Source organism: Rhineura floridana, chromosome 2, assembly GCF_030035675.1.
Source record: "Rhineura floridana isolate rRhiFlo1 chromosome 2, rRhiFlo1.hap2, whole genome shotgun sequence".
In the NCBI taxonomy this organism is placed as follows: Eukaryota; Metazoa; Chordata; class Lepidosauria; order Squamata; family Rhineuridae; genus Rhineura; species Rhineura floridana.
In genome coordinates, this window is record NC_084481.1 from 171,362,427 (window position 1) to 171,383,174 (window position 20,748).

The following is a 20,748-nucleotide window of genomic DNA, read 5'->3' on the forward strand; positions in this document are numbered from 1 at the left end:
CCCTTCTTTCATTTTATTTCATGTAGGCTGACAAGCAACTTCTGGTTGCTCTCCTCCATTCTGCTGGCCTTTCTTATGTTGCTGCAAACGGTGCCTTTATTTTCTTTTCCCCCTAACTTGTGCACAAAAGTATAACACTGCTCAAACAAAGATTTGTATTTCAGCTGTATCCTACCAACTATAGGCACAGAAAACACAGATATTCGCACTTACAGATTTTTTTTGAAAAGGAACCTACTGCAGCTGGTAGAACAGACTGAGCATGCTTGGTCACCTAATTGGTGTATAATTAGAGGGCAGGGCCACAAGGAAATAGTGAGACTAATCCTTCCCAGGGAAATGGTTTCTTGTGTGAATGGGAACAAGTGATTTGCAGCTAACATTGAGCAGGAACTGCGGACAGTGCAAATCTGTTAAGAAGATAAATACAGTGTATTTTTATGAACAAATGCTCCCATGTAGATGAGCCCATTGACTCCAGTGAACTAACAAATCAAGGACCTAGGTCCACCACTCTGTCACTAACAGCCATCCAGCTCCAAGGAAGTGGTGAAGCTGGAATGAACCACAGGATTGGATACCATACTATATCAATATTGCCTAAATAACATGGCTCTTAAGAGTATGGCCCTTCACTGCTGTAATTTCCTTCTATTTTGGAGCTTGTGGAAATGCTGAAAGCCCTTAACACACAATGTTAAGCTGAATGGATTTTGTTGCTTATATTTTTTACTCATGCTGCAGGAATGCCTTTTCTCCCCTCTTTATTATGTAGAAATAGGGCTGGTGCCAAAGGGTGGCCATGTCGGGCCCTGGCTGAGGGCCCCTGAAGGGCCCCTCATTAGGGTGGGAGAGTAGTACTCCCCTGCTGCGAGGGGGGGAGCTTCCAGGGAGGAAGCTTCCAGGCCGCCCGCCCATTCACTCACTTCACTTACCTCTCTCCTGTCTTCTGCTACTGTGTGCGCAGGGCTGCCATCAACCAAGATGGTGCCAGAGGCTACTTTAGGGGGCTGATGTCCCTACCACCATCTTGGTTGATGGCAGGCATGTGCGTGCATGTAGTGTACCACGCATGTGTGCCATCAACCAAGATGGTGGCGGGGTCATCCGCCCCTTAGAGAAGCCTCCACCGTCATTTTGGTTGATGGCAGCCCTGCACGTGAAGCGATGCAGCAGCAGAAGACAGGAGAGAGGTAGGTAGAACAGACAGGAGCCGCGCACCCGGAGCAGGCTGGTAATGGTCTGTGTAGAAAAGTAGAATTTCTCTTTAGAACCTAAAAAATTCTTTCACCTTTGGGGCCCTTGCCCCCAAAGTTTATAGCATTATGATTCACACTTCCAAAACAGTCTGAACTAAAATTACTTATTTGTAAGCAACAAAATGGTAATAGTGAATCTGGTTTGGTTCTGAGGTACATTTTGCGGGAATGTACAGCTCAGTATTAAGCATGTTTACTCAGAAGTGAGTCCCACTGTGTTCAAGGAGCTTACTCACTGTAGTAAGTATTTTAGGATTGCAACCTTGGAAGCCCTTAGCATTTTCAGGCTTCTGACAGAGCTAAGAGCATCAGAGCGTGGCAAGTCCAGACATGCCTCTGTCCCAGAAGCATATAAGAGCACAAACTGAAGAGGGAAGCTTCAGTATTATGATGTTGCTGTGCCCTGGATTTCTTCAGCAGATGGTCTGGCTCATATGGTAAGTAAAGCAGACCTGCAAGCAACATCTATAAGCAGAGTAAACAGCTGCACTAAAATGTTTTCTCTCTGTTTTTATGTACTGTAACTAATTATGACTATGCCGAGGACAGGTTCCCGGTTCTGCACCTTCTCCTCCCAGGAATTTGAAAGTGCTCAGACTCCCCTCACAATCATCTCAGAGAGTATGATCACCTCCAGACTGTCAGTATTTTGCATAAGGTTTTCAAGGGCATCCCAGGAAATTTAGATTTGCGCACTTAAAGTGGATTAAAGTGCTCTGTTACCCTAGCACAACAAATTTACTTTAAAAAAGAGACAGTTTTTTGTGGTTTGGAAAGTGATGGGGAAATGCACTGAAAAGTGTGGGATGAATATGAATGCCCAAAATCTCAACAATGGGAAGACGTGTAAACATTGTGTAAGCAAATGAGGATGAATGCCCATTGTCATATAAACCCCCCACAAACAAATCAGAATGAATGCTCAATAAAGATCACGTATAATCTAACCTCCATGTAAGCTTTGTGCTAGCAAATCAGGATGAATGCTCAGTTAATAGGTTGTCTGAAGGAGCCTTCATGGCCGGTGCCAGGCATGACTGGGCCCTTGGGCACCAGCCAGCCCCGAGCCCACAGCACTATAGCCCAACACCCCCTGCCGATACAGGCAATGTGGCACTAATAAGCCTGCCCATACATCCCACCTACCTCTCACATCAGAGTGCATGGCATGCATGTAGCGCGCATGCCTGCCATTAGCCAAGATGGCGGTGGGGGCATCAACCCCTTAGAGAAGCAGACTGCAGAATGGGAGCACCACCCTCCTACCCTAAGGAAGGGTCCTTCAGGGCCAGCCAGGGCCCAACCTAGCCACCCTCTGGTGCCAGGCCTGGGAGCTTTATATGTAACAGGTAAATAAATTAAAACATAAATCACAAATTGTGACCACATTGACCCCTTTAGGGAATTCATGATAAAATCTTAGGTAACTGAAGTTAAGAATGGCTGCAGCCCTTTCAGGGCACTACTCTGGGCATTCTAGTTATCTCCTAATCTCACCAGCAATATTTGGTGGGTGAATGTACTTTATTGTGTTAGGCCGCTGGCACGGACGGGGCCAATCAGCCTGACCTGCTGCCTTTCTCCTGTGCAAGGGGTTATCTGGCTTTTCATTACTGTACTCTACTTGAAAATATGACTGATTATTCCATACTGAAAACATTATGTAACACAATGTTGTTAAAAAAGGAACACATGACCTTTGTCCATTTTGTACCCCTGTCCGGATTGCCCCCCTCTAGTTACATAACTGGATATAAATTCTGATACTTGGGCCAAACTAAATAAAATGTCAGAGACCTGTGATTATTTCTTCACCCAGTGCATAGCTGAACTATGGAAGTCGCTAGCCTAAAATGTGGTGACTCTCCACATAGAGGTTTTTTAAAAAGGATTAGACAAACCCATGGATGATGAGGCTATTAGTGGCTACCTGTCATGATGATTATCTACTATCTTCAGGAGCAGAGGCAGCATGCCTCCAAATATCAGTTCCTAACACTGAGAGAGGTCTTGTCCTCATGCCCTGTTTGTGGACTTCCCAGAGCTAGTCGGCCACTGCGGAAAGTGTGTACATTTTAAAACAATGTTTTCACAAAGCACATTTAAAATGCTCCCTCCCCATGACAGGTGACAGATGCAGCTCTAAAGATATGTTTATATACCCTAATACTAAACACCTTCTGTGGAAAGATGTCCTATTAAAAATAGATTGTATTTGTATGTTTAGCATCTTTTCAGGCAATGAAATAAAACCACAATTGTACTTGGCAGGATATTCATGCTAACTTCAATCCAGCAGCAATATAAGTGTACAAGATATTCACAACATGTTAGATTGGACTGATGTTGCCTTTCCATAAAAGGAACTGTATTCAAAGCAGCTCACAATATAAAAAAGAGGAATCCATATAGTATCAACATCAAAGAGCACTGCAATAGTATATCAGTATCAGACAAAACAAAGGTAGCCGTTTTGGCCCGTAAGAAAAATGTTAGTTAGCCCAGCAAGGGAGCAATCCAAACGCAAGATCCACCGGGATGAGTGGAGTTTGGAATAGGTGGATTTCCAGCTGAGTCTTAGCTCAACTGGGGCTACACTGGCTGAAGTCCGTCATCCTGGCTTAGCAGGAGATATGCCAGTATATGTCTTCCATCTCGGCTCAGCCAGAGCTCAGCCAAAGGTGGGGATAGTCCCCCCAAAATGGGCATTCCAGGGGAGGGTTGGGATGAGGCTGGGGGAGACTTATCCTATTCCAGACTGTTCAGCTTGGACTTGTGATCTAGTACCCAGCAGAAATTACACTGGCAAAAAAAGTTGGTATAAATCCAACTCTATTTTAAAGGCCTGTTTTCCTTCAACCAGGCTGGAGCTGGCTTAGGCTCCGCTCCTGAACAAAGTTTGGAATAGGGGTAGATTACATTGGCTTCTTATAGCTGGATTGTTCTGCCCAGGTATTGTCCCACAATGGATTTTGGAATTATTTTCAAAACATCATACTAACATTTCAACAACAATTTATAGAAAAACATAATTAAAAAATCAGTCTAAAGTTCTGCACAGATACTGAAATAACAGCATACAAAAGCACCATCAACAACAGTCAGCCCAGTAATGGTAGTTTCCAAAAACCCAACAAATTGGTTTGACAGCACACCTGGAGTGCCTCTCCCATCTCTCATCTATGTCAGCCTTGCATACACTGTTCCCCACTCACAGGGGGGACCTTGAAATAGTCTGATAAACCTGGATCTATTGCCAAGTGACCTGGAGCTGCAATCAATTAGTCACTTTCCTGATTAAGATATTTGCATGGCACACATTTTCAAATGTAATGTGTAATGCAGCCCTTAATAGGAGAGGTGATTGCCCTTTCTCAGAGGAGCCCATGACACCATACATTATTCTCACACACACCCTTGGTATTTATCATCACAGCAATTCTGTGAGGTAGGTTAGGCTAAGGAAAGGGGAGTGGCCCAGGGCCACCAAGTGAGCTTCATGGTTGAGTGGAGATTTGAACCTGGGTCTCCCCATCCCTAGTCCAACATTTTAACTACTACATTGGGATAACCTTGGTGGTGGCGGTGTTAAAATTTATTGCCCGCCCTTCTCCCAAAGGTCTCAGGGTGAGTCACAACAGTTTTGAATTACATCATTAAAAACAACCTGAACACAACTTGTGCAGGGATGGCCTACACCCCATATGGGCAAGTCATGGCTTATGGGCCATATGCAGCCCTCAGCCATGCTCAATGCAGCCCAACAATCTCAGGGGAGCCCTTTCTCTGTTTATCAGCCATTAGCTGGGTGACAGGAAAGAGACTGCTGTGTTCTGTGCAGCACAAGGACACCAGTGTTAGCTGCACCCACAGGGTGCTGGAGAGTGTAGGCTTTAACCCCCCCCCACACACACAAAATATACAGCAGTTCTAGCTGCATTGAGGTTGGTGGGGACTAGTGCAGGTTAGAGCCTGCACTTCTTTGCAATCCTGATACAGCTGGGGAAGCGAGATTAATCTGTGTCTGTGAGAGAGAGAGAGAAGGGGGGAAAGGTTGTCTGTCAGTCTGGCACCAGTGGGCAGCCAGGTTGGGTGCTGGTCGAGGGCCCCTGGGGCTGGGAGAGTGCAGCTCCCGCCCAGTGATCCCCCCAGCGTTAGGTTGCGGGTCACAGATCACGCAGCAGGAGCTCCACTCTCCCAGGTGACATCACCCATGCACATTTAGCTGGTGCATGCTTAAATATGCCTAATTGTGCCACTTCTTGCATTGCCATATCAGTGCACTGCACACGTATGCCTGTCATGACCCAAGATGGCAGGCCAGTGTGTTGACGTGGTGCCATGGCGCTGCAAGAGGTGGTGTTACCGGGCATATTTAAATGTGCACACACACGCAGGGGATAGGCAGGGCTCGTGGCGGTCTGGTGCCCAAGGGCTCACAGAGGTCTGATGCTGGCCCTGGTTGTCTGTATGTCTGCACGTATATGGGGCAGGAAAGGGTCTGTGTCTGTGTGGATGCCAGCTCTGGTCCCACCCGCTGCCTTATTCCGCTCTGTCTCATCTGTCTCCACACCACCCTTAGTGGCAAAGAGGTTGCCCACCGCCCTTGGCTTACACCTGGAGCACAACGCCTTTATTATGTACAAGGTTGTAACCTGGTACAGATCCAAGTACTTTGATTTAAGGATCAGGCTGTCCTTATTTCTCTCATTAAAAAGAAATGAGGATGTCAACCATGCCTGCCCATTTAATGTGCCTTGGGATTCTCTGGAGAGCGGAATTGTTTTAAGTTCAAAGCTAAATTACCTGCAAAATAATATCATAACTGAACGGAAGAACTGCCTGTTTCTTTAGAGATGGAACTATGTTTTTGGGCAGCAACCCAAACTGAAAAGATGCTTATGAGACAGAAATACTGTTTATGTGGCCAATGCCATTAAAACACGTTATAAAAAGAGGAACGAAAATGGATTTAAAATGCTTGCTCAGTTAGGTAGAAATGCCAGGGGATCCTGCAAGCGCAAACACCGTCTTTTGCACAGCAGTCCTGCTTTCAAGTAACCAGGATCTCAAATCTGCCTGGTAAGCTAATATAATATAATATAATATAATATAATATAATATAATATAATATAATATAATATAATATAATAACCAGATAATTTAAACAACTATAGACCGGTGGCGAATATCCCTTTTCTGGGCAAGGTTTTGGAGCGGGTGGTTGCCAGCCAACTCCAGGCGCTCTTGGATGAAACCGATTATCTAGATCCGTTTCAATCCGGTTTCAGGCCCGGTTTTGGCACCGAAACAGCCTTGGTCGCCCTGTATGATGACCTGTGTCGGGAGAGGGACAGGGGGAGTGTGACTCTGTTGATTCTCCTTGATCTCTCAGCGGCGTTTGATACCATCGACCATGGTATCCTTCTGAGGAGACTTGCGGAGTTGGGTGTCGGGGGCACTGCTTGGCAGTGGTTCCGCTCCTACTTCGCGGATTGTCACCAGAAGGTAGTGCTTGGGGAACATCACTCGACACCATGGACTCTCCATTGCAGAGTCCCTCAGGGGTCGGTTTTGTCCCCCATGCTTTTCAACATCTACATGCAGCCGCTGGGTGCAGTCATCAGGAGTTTTGGAGTGCGTTGCCATCAGTATGCTGATGACACGCAGCTCTATTTCTCCTTTTCATCTTCTTCAGGTGAGTCTGTTGATGTGCTGAACCGTTGCCTGGCCGCGATAATGGACTGGATGAGAGCTAATAAACTGAGACTCAATCCAGACAAGACCGAGACATTGTTGGTGAATGCCTTCCCTGCTCAGATGGTGGATGTTAACCCTGTTCTGGATGGGGTTACACTCCCCCTGAAGGAACAGGTACGTAGTTTGGGGGTTCTTCTCGACTCTTCCCTGTCTCTCGAGGCCCAAGTGGCCTCGGTGGCACGGAATACGTTTTACCATCTTCGTCTGGTAGCACAACTACGCCCCTATCTGGACAGGGACGACCTCGCCTCCATTGTTCACGGTCTGGTAACTTCAAGATTGGATTACTGTAATGCGCTCTACGTAGTGCTGCCCCTGAAGACAATTCGGAAGCTTCAGCTGGTGCAGAACGCAGCTGCCAGACTACTGACGAGGACCAGTCGGTCTTCGCATATAACACCTGTCTTGGCGCGTCTGCACTGGCTTCCTATTTGCTTCCGGGCGAGATTCAAGGTGCTGGTTCTTACCTATAAAGCCTTACACGGCGTGGGACCTCAATACCTTGTGGAACGCCTCTCTCGATACGAACCTACCCGTTCACTTCGTTCAGAATCTAAGGCCCTCCTCCGGGTACCAACCCATCGGGAAGCCCGGAGGGTGGTTACTAGATCTAGGGCCTTTTCTGTGGTGGCCCCTGAGTTGTGGAACAGCCTCCCCAAAGAGGTACGCCTGGCGCCTACACTTTTATCTTTTCGGCGCCAGGTAAAGACCTTTTTATGCTCCCAGGCATTTTAATTTTCTTAACCATTTTAATCTTTTAATCCGTATTTTTAATTTTTGTCGTATTGTGTTTTTGTAGTGTTTTTTGTTGTTTGTTTGTATATGTTTTTATGATTTTTATTATGATATATTGTATTTTATCTTGTTTGTTCACCGCCCTGAGAGCTATTCTGCTAAGGGCGGTATATAAATTGAAATAATAAATAAATAAATAAATAAATAAATAAATAATTATAAATGATCACTGTGTGCTTCAACTATCTGTTTTAAATGCTAAAGCACATGTATTGCACTTTCCCAGCCATTGTATATTTGGTTTGTGTTGGTGATGTTGCCCTCTACTGGCAATTTCAGAGAAAAATGTGTATTTTAGAGGGCATTTCGCAACAATTAGTTTTGGTTTTATGATTATTTTATTGTTTATTTTATGTATGGCGTGTTTTATGTATACCATGTAGAAATTCAAATGATTAAGCAGTGTATAAATGTTTTAAATAAATAAAGTGCAGCTGTTGCCTCTCTGTTGCACACAGTCCAAACATCTGCTGTCTAAATTGTGGGGATATCAGCTACAGCGATATCACATTTTCCCTGACCACTGGCTGCATTATATTTTGCTTCTGGGGAAAATGCAGTGCTTCTCCCAGACAGACAGGATTCTTGCTATGTGGAAAGTGGCTGCAAGAGTGTCATGGCAGCTTTTTTACTTACTGCAACACAAATGGTCACTTGAGAGCGCAGTTTTCTCAGAGTGCCCATGAAGCAGTTCACAATGTGAGAGATGGACCGAAAATTCCTTTCAGTGCCGCGCAGGGATAAGGTATAGAACAGCAACTCCTCCAACAGCACCCTCAGTCATATGGTGACTTTTAAAAAGTTTAGCTTTAGTGATTTTATGCTTTAGAAGAGGGGTGCTCCGCACTATATAACACTCCAGGGCAGGAGTGCTCATCTAGCTTTTTTTTTTAAATGACAAATGCCAGTAAGGCTCTCCTTGCCTCCCTTCAACAATGCTGACCAATACAAGTAAGGCTACTTTCCACACCAATATGTAATGGTAAATGCTAGAAAGGTTACTAGCAAGGCTTACCAGTGCTGCACCGGCCCACATTCAATTTTATTCTGTTCTCAGAAGACTTACTACACCCCTTCTCCTTCCAGTTCTGGAATTCATTCTAGAGTTGCTAGAAGCAGAGCCTTCTCAGTAATTGCACCCACCTTGTGGAGTGCCTTTCCAAGTGAGATCTGTCAGGCTCTGGTGCTATATTCCTTTAGTTATTTTGCCAAACCATGGCTGTTTAAGAAGGCTTTTTTTTGCTAAGTAGTACTTTGTGGCATGTTACATTAACATTCTTTTTATGATTATTGTTCTATGAATGGCTGTTTGTTATTTAAGTAATGCCTTGTTGTTTTCTTTTATGATTGCTGTTCCACAATTATTATTTTCTATCTGTTGATGTATATGGTCTTATTTATGTAAGTTTTGTCTTATTTTTGTAAGCTGCCTTGAATTCATTTTTAAAAGGTTTAAAATTTAAACTCTTCACAAGCTTGGCTTGCATTCAAACTATTGGGAGTGCACTCTTAAAGCTCCCGGTTGTTCCTTTGCAGCTGTCACTTTACCTGCCTCATATTTGATGTCATATGATGTCAGGTGAGTTACAGTTAGGCGTGGCTGGGAAAAGACAGCCTTGCAGACCAAATGAGGAATTTGGCAGGTCTAAAAATTGTGTATGTCTTTGTCACTCTCAATCTGCTATGTGTTTTTTTATTTAAAAAACGTATATCCTGCTTTTCACCACCTAGATATCAAAGCAGCTTACAATGATAAAAATGTACACTATACACACTTGTAAAAATACAGATTAAACCTCAAAATTTAAAATCTCAGAAATCAAAAAATATGTACTGGGTACCAAGTTCTGGATTTCTGTCCTGGGTATTAGTGACTAGGATTATCAAAGCTAGAACTGTTAAGCCTATAGAACCGGGTAGCCAGCCTGGTGCCCTCCAGATGTTGCTGGACTACAACTTCTTGATCACTGGCCATGCCAGCGGGGCATGGTGGGAGTTGGAGTCCAGTAACATCTGGTAGACTCCAGGTTCACTGTTCCTGACCTAGAGCCTTGGAATAGCACCTGCAAATTAAGTCTTGCCTCATTGATCTTTTAAACATCTGTGTGATGGTGCATATTTACTCAGCCCCATTGGTGGAAATTACTTCTAATTCCCTAATGAGTGCATTTAGGGTTGTAGTCTGAGAGTGTCAACAGACGTGTAGGGCTTGTTGACATTAGAGCATTATTTAGCTGTCAATCCACTTTTTCGTTTATGCCAATTAAGTATCAATGGCATGAGCGCAGATAACTGTGTGCATCTTGTTTTTTAAAAACATTTCCCCAACCAGGACAGAATCACAAAATCAATTATTGTAAGGTGACATTGGTTTTATGTTGGGAAATGTTTGTTGTCAGAAACATAAAAAACTGAAACATGTTGCTTGCATAACTATTCAACTCCTGTGCTGTGGAAGCTCCCAGTTTACACAGATGAAAGAAATTGCCCTATCGAGGACACAGTTACCTTACCACTGGCCTCCACCTGTGAACCATTAAAGTTACTATCACATTGTCAGGATAAAAACCCCACTGTTGAAGTTGAAGGGTCATTGGTCAGGCTGTGGATCTGAAGGAAAACGAAGACCAAAGATGTGAGAGATAATGTAATACGAATGCATAGATTAGGAAAAGAGTACAAAATAATATCCAAGTGTTTGGATATTCCAGTGAACACAGCTGGATCAATAAGCAGGAAGTAGAAGCTGCATCACACCACCCAGGCACAGCCAAGAAAAGGCTGACCCTCAAAACTCAGTGCTTGAACAAGGGGACTTGTGAGAGAAGCCACAGAGAGGCCAACAATCACTTTGAAGGAACTACAGAGTTCAGTGGCTAGGAGTGAAGTAATGGTGCACCAGTCAGCCACATCAAGAGCTCTGCGTAACACTGGCTTGTATGGGAGGGTGGCAAGAAATAAACCGTTACTCAAAAAGTACCATATGAAAGCACGTCTGGAGTTTGCCAGAAAGCATGAGAGTGCCCCAGCTGCGATGTGGGAAAAGGTTTTGTGGTCAGATACCAAGATAGAGTTTTTTGGCCAAAACTCAAAGTGCTGTGTGTGGTGCAATCCTAATACTGTGCCCATGCCTCAAGACACACCATCCCTACAGTGAAGTATGGTGCTGGCAGCATCATGCTGTGGGAGTGCTTCTCATCAGCAGGGACTGGGCATCTTATTAAAATTGAAGGATGAATGGATGGAGCAAAATACAGGGAAATACTGCAAGAAAACCTGCTTCAGCCCACTAAAAACTAAGGCTTGGGAGGAAATTCACTTTTCAGCAGGACAATGTTCCCAAGGACAAGGACAAAGCAACACTGGAGTGGCTCAAGAACAAACAAGTGAATGTCCTACAGTAGCCCAGTCAAAGTCCTGTCTCAATCCCATTAAGAATCTGTGGCGCTCTTTGATAATTGCAGTCCACCAGCGATGCCCTGCCAACCTGAATGACCGGGAGCAAATCTTCCAAAAAGAACGGGCCAAAATCCCTTCAACAGTGTGTGCAAAGCTGGTACATACTACCTCAAAAGACTTAAACTGTTATTGCAGTGAAAGGTGGCTCTACCAAATATTAATGTGTGGGGGTTGAATACTTATGCAAGCAACTTGTTTCAGTTTCTTATGTTGCTTACAAACATTTCCCAACATAAAACCCATGTCACCTTACAATAATTGATTTTGAGTTTCAGTGTTTCAAAATAAAATATCATACAGAACAAAATTACAATGTACCATTTGTAATTCAGTAATATGAGAGCATTGGTCAGGGGTCTGATTACTTTTGCAAGGCACTGTAGATGGCTTTAAAAGAGGATTAGACAAATTCATGGAGGATAATGCTGTCAGTGGCTGCTAGCCGCAATGGCTATGCCCTGCCTCCATGCTTAGAGGCAGCATACTTCCAAATACCAATTGCTGGAAACTGCAGGAGGGGAGAGTGCTCTTGTGTTCAGGTCCCGTTAGTGGGCTTCCCATATGTATCTGGTTGGCCACTGTGAAAACAGGATGCTGGTTTAGATGGCCACTGGTCTAATCCAGAATTTATCTCTGCAATCTCGAGTGGAGGGTTTGGAGCCTGATTTCCCCCAACTTATTATCCCAATTATCCCTGTATTGGGTAAACCCAAAATTACAGGGGAAAAGCATCAAGACTGATATTGGTTGAGGGTAATGTCATGTGGACTATGTAAATTCAATGGGAATGCAAACAGCAAATGCATAGTAAACTCCAATGGGGACAAAGCTGCTGGAGATGGGACAATGATTTTCAACTGGGCACGTTCCAAATTACAGAGGACCATGGGAAACATACTGTTGGATGCTCCCTCCAGGCAGCCCCACCCGCCCTACTCTGCCTTGAAGAAAAGGCAAGCAACTGCACAGAGGTGGCAGATCACGAGGACACTCGCAGGGCAGCTTGATGAAGAAGACTGGATCTTACGGCACTGCCCAGAGAGAAAATACATCCAAGCTGCTACCTCTGCCCGCTTACTCTCTGCCCTTGCAGCATGGAGGACTGACTCTAATGGCTACCACCACAGTGACAAAGGAAGAAAACAGGCATGACCACTCACCTGTGCTTTCCCTCTGGACAGTGGAACAGTGGGGATTGTTTCCCCTAGCCAAATCCTCCCTACTTTACTACCCAAAGAGAGGAAGGCTCTTCGGGCAGGCTTTTGGGGTGGGCTAGGTTTTATTATTATTGTTGAGATTTTTAATGTTTTAATGTATTTGTATGTTTTTATTTTGTACGTCGCCCAGAGTGGCTGGACAGCCAGCCAGATGAGCGACTAATTAATTAATTAATTAATTAATTGGAAGGGTGAGCAAGCAGAGGCCTGTCACTGCATTTGTATCAAGCAGCCACAGCTTTCGAGTACTCACTTCTAGGCCCTCTCCTGTCCTGACTGCCCAGAGACAGTGCGAGAAAGCAGGTAGAGAATCCCAAAGGGGGAGGGCAGGTGAGTGATCAGAAAGAGTGGTAGCTACTCTTTACAACCATAGGGTGGTATTTGAGGCTACCCCTACTCAGAGTAGACCCACAAAAGTGAATATACACCAGTAACTTAGGTTCATTGATTTCAATGCCTCTGCTCTGAGTAGGCCTTAGCTGACTACAACCCATTGCTTCCTGAATCTTCTCTGCCGCACCACCCAGTGATAGAGGGTAGTGGGAGGAGGAGGAGGTGTTGCTATGCAGAACAGCTCCCCACCCCACCTTAAACTGGGCTCAAGCCTTCCAGGGACGGCCACATTTCAAGGGAGGAAGGCTGCATACACACCTTAAGTTTAAAGCAATGAATTTCTGCCAAAGAATTCTGGGAACTAGTTTGCTAAGGTGTCGGAAGGCAGAGCTGGGGTCCCAATCCCGGGGAGCTGGATCCCGGAGAGTTGGGAGAAGAGTATTCGGATGGATGGCAGAGGGAAGGGGGAGGAACTTCCCCCCCTTTGGAGCGAAGACGAAACAGAGGAACTGCCAGTGATAAGGTCGCTTAGCAACGGGGAGCCTGAGCCCTCCCTGGACATTCTCACACCTCCCCCTCTTTCAGGCTCAGAGCAAGAGGGGGAAGAGGCAGGGCTGCTCACAGCCGAAAAGCGGGGAGGCAGTTTACCATCAGCCCCTCCCCTATCCCCCATCCTGGAATCGGAAACTTCAGAAGAGGAGGGGGTGATGCTTCCCCCCTCACCGCGCACACGCAGACAGCTGAAAAGACAGGAGAGAAGGGGGGGAAGGCGGGCAGTACCTGAGGGGCAGTTATGGAGGAGCGAAAGATTGCACGCCCATTTGGCCCCTTCTTAAAGAACAGGCGGGAAGAAGTCCCTTGCTCTGTCAACTTTCTCCCAATACCGCAGGACCTGTATCCCTGTATTGCTTCATGAGAAAACGCAGTCTTTGTTTGGACATTACCCTAATAAAACACGAATTAACTATAGCCATTTTTCTGGTTCCTGAGTCACATCCTGGGCCTGACAGCTTGACAGAGCCACCTAAATCACCCTCAACGCTCTCTTCACTTGACTGGGACAAGATGTCAAAGGGAGCAGCGGGGGGGACGAACCCCACTTCTGAGATGGAAGAAGTGGAACTCTTGAGGACTAAGGTAGCTGATTTGCAGACGGATGTTCAAGCCCTGCTAGCAGCAGTCAAGGCGCTGAAGACGGATAATCAAACCTTGAAGGCCACGATAGACCAGATGCGAACAGCCCCTCCAGCTGCCGTAGTAAAGGTTCCCATTGGATTGCCCCCAAAATACGCGGGACAAAGTGATCAGTTGGCAACCTTCGTGGCTCAATGTGAGTTATATCTGGATGTCAGGCACACGGAATTTCCAGACGATGGGGCTGAAGTAGCTTTCGTGATTAGCCTCCTGGAGGGAGAAGCTGCAAAATGGGTGACTCCGTATCTCGTGAGAAAGGATACTGTCTTAGGAAGGTACAGAGGATTTATACAGGAGATGACCGAGATGTTTCAAGACCCGCAAAGGGCTGAAACAGTAGCGCGGCAACTAGGCGCTCTGAAGCAAGCTAAAGGGACTGTTTCCGAGTACACTAACGCTTTTAAAATTCTGTCCCAGGAAACTGGTTACAATGACGCCGCCCTGATGTTTATGTGGATTAAATGCTGAAATCCTGGATGAGTTGGCCAGGACCTCCCCCCCCGCTGACCTACCAGGGCTCATCCGGCTATGCCTACAGATAGATCACCGGATGGAAGGAAGGCGCCTGGAAAGGAAGCAGGAGGTCCCGAGATACTCAGCCTCGGCATCCCGCAACAAGACCCTTCCCACTGCAGGGATGGCAGGTAATGCAACTGAGGGACAGGGAGGGGCTAGGCCAAGAGTGTCGGAAGAAGAAAAGGAAAGACGACGCCAGGAACGTTTATGCTTTTATTGTTCAAAGCCGGGTCATGTGGCCAGAGACTGTGGACTGAAAGGGGGGAAAGCCGAGCCGTCGGGAAACTAGAACACCCAGTCCACGTGCAGGCCGGTGGACTGGGGGCAGCGTTGTATAAAGGCCCCCCAACGATCCAACCTCCCTCAAAGGGGGTGTTGGTCTTGCCTATTCGGATTACAACTTCCAGAGGAGTGGTGTTTAATTCCACTGCCTTAATTGACAGTGGAGCCTCCACAAATTTTATTGATGCAAAGTTAGTCAAGCATCATGGAATTTCCCGGTGGAAACTGGACGCTTCCCTAGCTGTGGAGACTATCGATGGGAGACCCCTGAAGTCAGGAGGGGTGACACAAGCCACGGAGGAAGTGAAACTTCAAATCCCTGGGCACGAAGAGTTCATTTCGCTATACGTGTCAGATCTCTCGAACTTTGAGGTGATTCTGGGAATGCCCTGGCTAGCAAAGCATGAACCCAAAATAAGTTGGAAGGAGGCGGTGGTGTGGTTCACCTCACAGTATTGCCAGGAGAACTGTCAACCTGAAGGAATCAAGAACACCTTAGCGGGGGCAGTGCAAGAGATCGAGCAAGTGACCCTGCCGCCAAAGTATGAAGAATTCAAAGATGTGTTTGATGAAAAAGAGGCAGAGACTTTACCCCCCCACCGCCCTTACGACTGTGCGATTGACCTAGTGCCAGGAGCCAGCATCCCATCAGGGAGAATCTACTCTCTCACAGAGAATGAGAGGGAGGCCCTGAAGGAATTCCTGGATAAAAACCTGAGGCGAGGATTCATACGCCCCTCACAATCCCCTGCTGGAGCGCCACTATTGTTTGTGAAAAAGAAGGGGGGGAACTCAGACCCTGTAACGACTATCGCGCATTGAACCAGATCACCATCCCCAACAGCTACCCGCTGCCCCTGATCTCAGAGTTGTTGGACTGACTGCGCTCTGCAAAAATCTTCACGAAGTTGGATTTGAGAGGAGCGTACAATCTGATCAGAATGAAGGAGGGAGATGAATGGAAAACAGGATTCTTGACCGCTTACGGACAGTATGAATACCTGGTCATGCCGTTCGGACTTTGTGGAAGTCCAGGAATTTTTCAAAAATTCATGAACGACGTGTTTAGAGACTTGTTGGACACGTATGTAATCTGTTACTTAGATGATATCCTGGTGTTCTCAAAGAACCAGGAAGACCACGACCAGCATGTGAAGACGGTGTTGAAGAGACTGAGAGAAAATCACCTGTATGCTAAATTAGAGAAATGTGGATTTGACCTCAAGTCTCTAGACTTCCTTGGATATCGAATCTCAGCGGAAGGCATGGAGATGGACCCAGGGAAAGTAAGCTGCATATTGGACTGGGGCCAACCTGTCACCAAAAAGGATGTACAACGGTTTTTGGGGTTTGCCAATTATTACAGAAAGTTCATTCCAGGGTTTTCCAAATTAACAGCTCCTCTGACTGACTGTTTAAGGGGGAAGAAGAAGTTTCAATGGACAGAGAACGCCACCGAGGCCTTTGAGGAGCTGAAGAGAAGGTTTGCTACTGAGCCCATTCTGCGCTTTGCTGATCCGAACCGCCCTTTCGTAGTGGAAGCAGATGCTTCAGATTTTGCCATCGGGGGGGTCCTGCTACAATTAGACCAAGAAGGGAAGGAGCTGCACCCCTGTGCGTACTTCTCTCGGAAGTTAAAGCCTGCAGAGAAGAACTACACAGTTTGGGAGAAGGAGCTGCTGGCCATCAAGGACTCTTTTGAAAACTGGAGACAATACCTAGAGGGGACCTCTCATCGAATTGAAGTGCGCTCCGACCACAAGAATCTTGAAAGCCTCCAAACAGCCAGAAAGCTGAACCAGAGACAGATAAGATGGTCCCAGTTCTTCACTAGGTTTAACTTCCAGATTACTTACCATGCCCAAGCCAAAAACCAGAGAGCGGATGCCTTATCCAGACAGCCACAATACAAAGAAAGTGAATCCGAGGACCAGCCTCAGTACGTAATCCCGCCAGAGAAATTAACATTGGGAGTATGCCAGCCTTCATGGGAAGAGGAACTCAAAAAGGCACAACAAGAAGATGCAGACATGCTAAAATATCAGCAGGAGACGGGACAAGGTCAAGACTCAGAAGTAACCTTTCACTGGAGAAATGGACTGTTATGGTTCAAAACCGCCAGATATGTGCCAGAAGGGGAATTAAGGCTCAGAATCCTACGCCAGTGTCATGATTCCATCACAGCGGGACACTTTGGGATTTACAAGACCATTCAGAACGTGGCCAAGGACTTCTGGTGGCCTAAAATGCGTCGGGATATTGAGAGTTATGTAAAGTCCTGCTCTGTCTGTCTGTGGACAAAAACACAAACAGGGACACCAGCAGGACTGTTACAACCGTTGCCTGTCCCACACGAACCCTGGAAGGACCTCTCCATGGATTTTATAACTGATCTACCCAAGTCCCAAGGAATGACAGCCATCTTAGTAGTGGTGGATCTACTTACCAAAATGGCACACTTTCTTCCTTGTGCAGGGGCCTTAGAGGCTAAAGAAACGGCCAAGTTATTCATAAAAGAAGTCTACCGGTTGCATGGATTGCCAAACAGCGTAGTCTCAGACCGAGGAACTCAGTTCACAGCCAAATTTTGGAGAGCAATGTGGAAACAGTTGCAGACGGAATTAAAACTCTCCTCCGCCCATCACCCCCAGACAGATGGGCAGACGGAACGCTTGAACGCCGTTTTGGAAAGATATTTACGAAGTTATGTGTCCTATCAACAGACTGACTGGGTATCATATTTGCATTTTGCAGAGTTCGCCTACAACAATTCTCTGCACTCCAGCACTCAACAAACCCCGTTCTTCGCTAATTATGGATTCCATCCTAAAGTCTTTCCAAGCAGCTCAGAAGGAATGCTGGTACCGGTAGCTGAGAACTTCCTTAAGGAATTGCAACAGACACTAAAACAGCAGTTAAACGAAGCCAAAACGGAGTACAAGCGAGTTGCTGACCTGCACAGGAAGGAGGGCCCCCCCCCTTCAACTGGGAGACCAGGTATGGCTGTCCACCCACTTCCTCCAGATGCCGGGCAAATGTAGAAAATTACAAGACAAGAGGGTGGGTCCTTTCGAAATAGAAACTCAAATCAATCCCGTGGCGTACCGACTGAAGCTGCCTGACACGTTTAAAATACATCCTGTGTTCCATCAATCCCTCTTAACGAAAGCCGCCCCTCCCAGTGAGTTACGGCCGGAGGAACCTCCCGGAGCTCCACTCCTGGTAAATGAGCACCTTGAGTTTGAAGTTGAGGAGATCTTAGATTCCAGGATCAGACGCCACAAGCTGCAGTACTTGATTCACTGGAAAGGCTATGGGGTGGCTGACAGATCATGGGAAGATGCAGCTGATGTGCATGCTCCAGAATTGGTAAAACTTTTCCATCAACGTTTTCCCCACCGTCCCAAGCCAGACAAGGGGAGGGGGGCACAGCCTGGGAGGGGGGATGGTGTCGGAAGGCAGAGCTGGGGTCCCAATCCCGGGGAGCTGGATCCCGGAGAGTTGGGAGAAGAGTATTCGGATGGATGGCAGAGGGAAGGGGGAGGAACTTCCCCCCTTTGGAGCGAAGACGAAACAGAGGAACTGCCAGTGATAAGGTCGCTTAGCAACGGGGAGCCTGAGCCCTCCCTGGACATTCTCACGCCTCCCCCTCTTTCAGGCTCAGAGCAAGAGGGGGAAGAGGGAGGGCTGCTCACAGCCGAAAAGCGGGGAGGCAGTTTACCATCAGCCCCTCCCCTATCCCCCATCCTGGAATCGGAAACTTCAGAAGAGGAGGGGGTGATGCTTCCCCCCTCACCGCGCACACGCAGACAGCTGAAAAGACAGGAGAGAAGGGGGGGAAGGCGGGCAGTACCTGAGGGGCAGTTAAGGAGGAGCGAAAGATTGCACGCCCGTTTGGCCCCTTCTTAAAGAACAGGCGGGAAGAAGTCCCTTGCTCTGTCAACTTTCTCCCAATGCCGCAGGACCTGTATCCCTGTATTGCTTCATGAGAAAACACAGTCTTTGTTTGGACATTACCCTAATAAAACACGAATTAACTACAGCCATTGGTCTGGTTCCTGAGTCACATCCTGGGCCTGACATAAGGGTGCTGGGAATTCTAGCTCTGGGAGGGCTAAACTACAGTTCCCAGAATTCTTTGGGGGGTCATATGCTTTAAGTGTATGGTATATACACAGCCTGAATCCTAAGAACTTGGCCAAAGACTCTTAAGGACACTTACTTAGGAATAGCTCTCATTGAACTCAGTAAGATTTACTTCTGAATAAACATTACTATTGATGGTACTGTATCAATGTGCATTGTCCTTTACAGTTTCATAAGCAATTACAGAGATCCCATGGAGTTTACAAATTTATGTTGACAATGGGGAAGCCACCATGGAGAAGGGAGACACAGGAGCAGGGTAGTAGTAAGGCAAGGAATGACTGGAGACATACTTGTGTATACTTCCAATCTGTAGATGGGCAATACCTTTATTACAACCAGCCAAAGTTTTCCAAAGCAGTGAGTAAGCTTTTGAGTTCTGACGATACCTAGCTCTATTTCTGCATAACATCTGAATCAGGAGTGGCCGTGCAAGCCCTTGGCCGCTGCCTAGACTCGGCAGTGGGCTGGATGAGGGCCAATAAACTGAGTCTGAATCCTAGCAAGACAGAGGCACTGTAGGCTGGTGGTTCCCGAGTTCGGATAATTGGTCAGTTGCCTGCTTTGGATGGGGTTGTACTCCCTCTGAAAGAGCAGGTTCGTAGTCTGGGGGTGCTCCTGGATCCATCTTTGTCGCCAGAGGCCCAGGTGACCTCAGTGGTTAGGAGGGCCTGTTACCAGCTTGAGCTGGTAAGACAGCTGTGGCCGTTTCTGGACCAGGATAGCCTGACCACTGTTGTCCTCACACTGGTAACCTCCAGGCTGGATTACTGTAATGCGCTCTATGTGGGGCTGCCCTTGAGGTTGGTCCGGAAGTTGCAACTGGTGCAAAATGCAGCAGTGAGACTGCTCACTGAGGCAGGGTATAGCCAACATGTCACCCCACTACTGAAAGAATTGCACTGGCTGCCCATTTACTACCACGCCAAGTTCAAGATTCTAGTTTTGGTGTACAAAGCCCTATACAGCTTGGGACCAGGATACCTGAAAGACCATCTAATCCCTTATATACCCAGTCGATCACTGCGCTCTGCAGGTGAGGGCCTCCTGAAGATACCATCTTATCAGGAGGTCTGTTCAGCACAACATAGGAAATGGACCTTTAGTGTGGCAGCACCTACCCTGTGGAATTCCCTCCCTTTGAATATTAGACAGGCACCATATCTGTTATCTTCTCGGCGCCTTTTGACAAGTTTCCTCTTTCAACAAGCCTTTTACGTTGAGACCTATCCCAGTCTGCATCTGTGTTGGAATTGCTTTTTAATTTTTTTAAAACCTTTTTTTAAAAAACAATATGGTTTTTTAACTTTTTTTAAAGGTGTGTTTAAAGCTTTTAAAAAAAATTCTTTTTAAAGTTGTTTTAATGTATTTTAAGGTCTGTTTTTATGATGTTTTAAAGTGTTTTTGGTGCTTTTGTTTGCCGCCCTGGGCTCCTGCTGGGAGGAAGGGTGAGATACAAATCAAATAATAAATAAATAAATTAATCAGACTGAATGTTAAGCAAAGCATTGGGGAGGAGGGAAGAAAAGCTAACTTGATATTGAAGCCTCAAAGTCTGCATTTAGTACAAGAGATCTTACAATTATGTTTTTGACAACTCTATTTTATAATATTATATTTTTATATAACATAACTCTATTTTATAATGTTTATGTTTTAACAACCTTATTTGATTTTATTCTATCCTATTTTATTGTATTTTGTTCTTGTGGATATTGGGATAATTTTTCCTGTCCGATATTTTTATGTTGTATCTTTCTTCCTTTTACCTTATGCTGGTCACTGAC

At 46.2% G+C, this 20,748-nt stretch overlaps 1 protein-coding gene across 3 annotated transcripts in view; it reads left to right on the forward strand.

The window, feature by feature from the left end:
- Nucleotides 1–20,748, forward strand: part of BMF (Bcl2 modifying factor) — an 84,686-nt gene that overhangs the window by 17,081 nt on the left and 46,857 nt on the right. The window contains exon 1 of one of the 3 annotated variants that reach the window (XM_061611463.1): nt 1,606–1,696. The exons of the other annotated variants lie outside the window; for them this stretch is intronic. The gene's annotated coding sequence lies outside the window, so the exon portion shown is untranslated. Of the gene's footprint in view, nt 1–1,605; nt 1,697–20,748 lie in introns of those variants that run through there. 3 annotated transcript variants of the gene reach the window in all.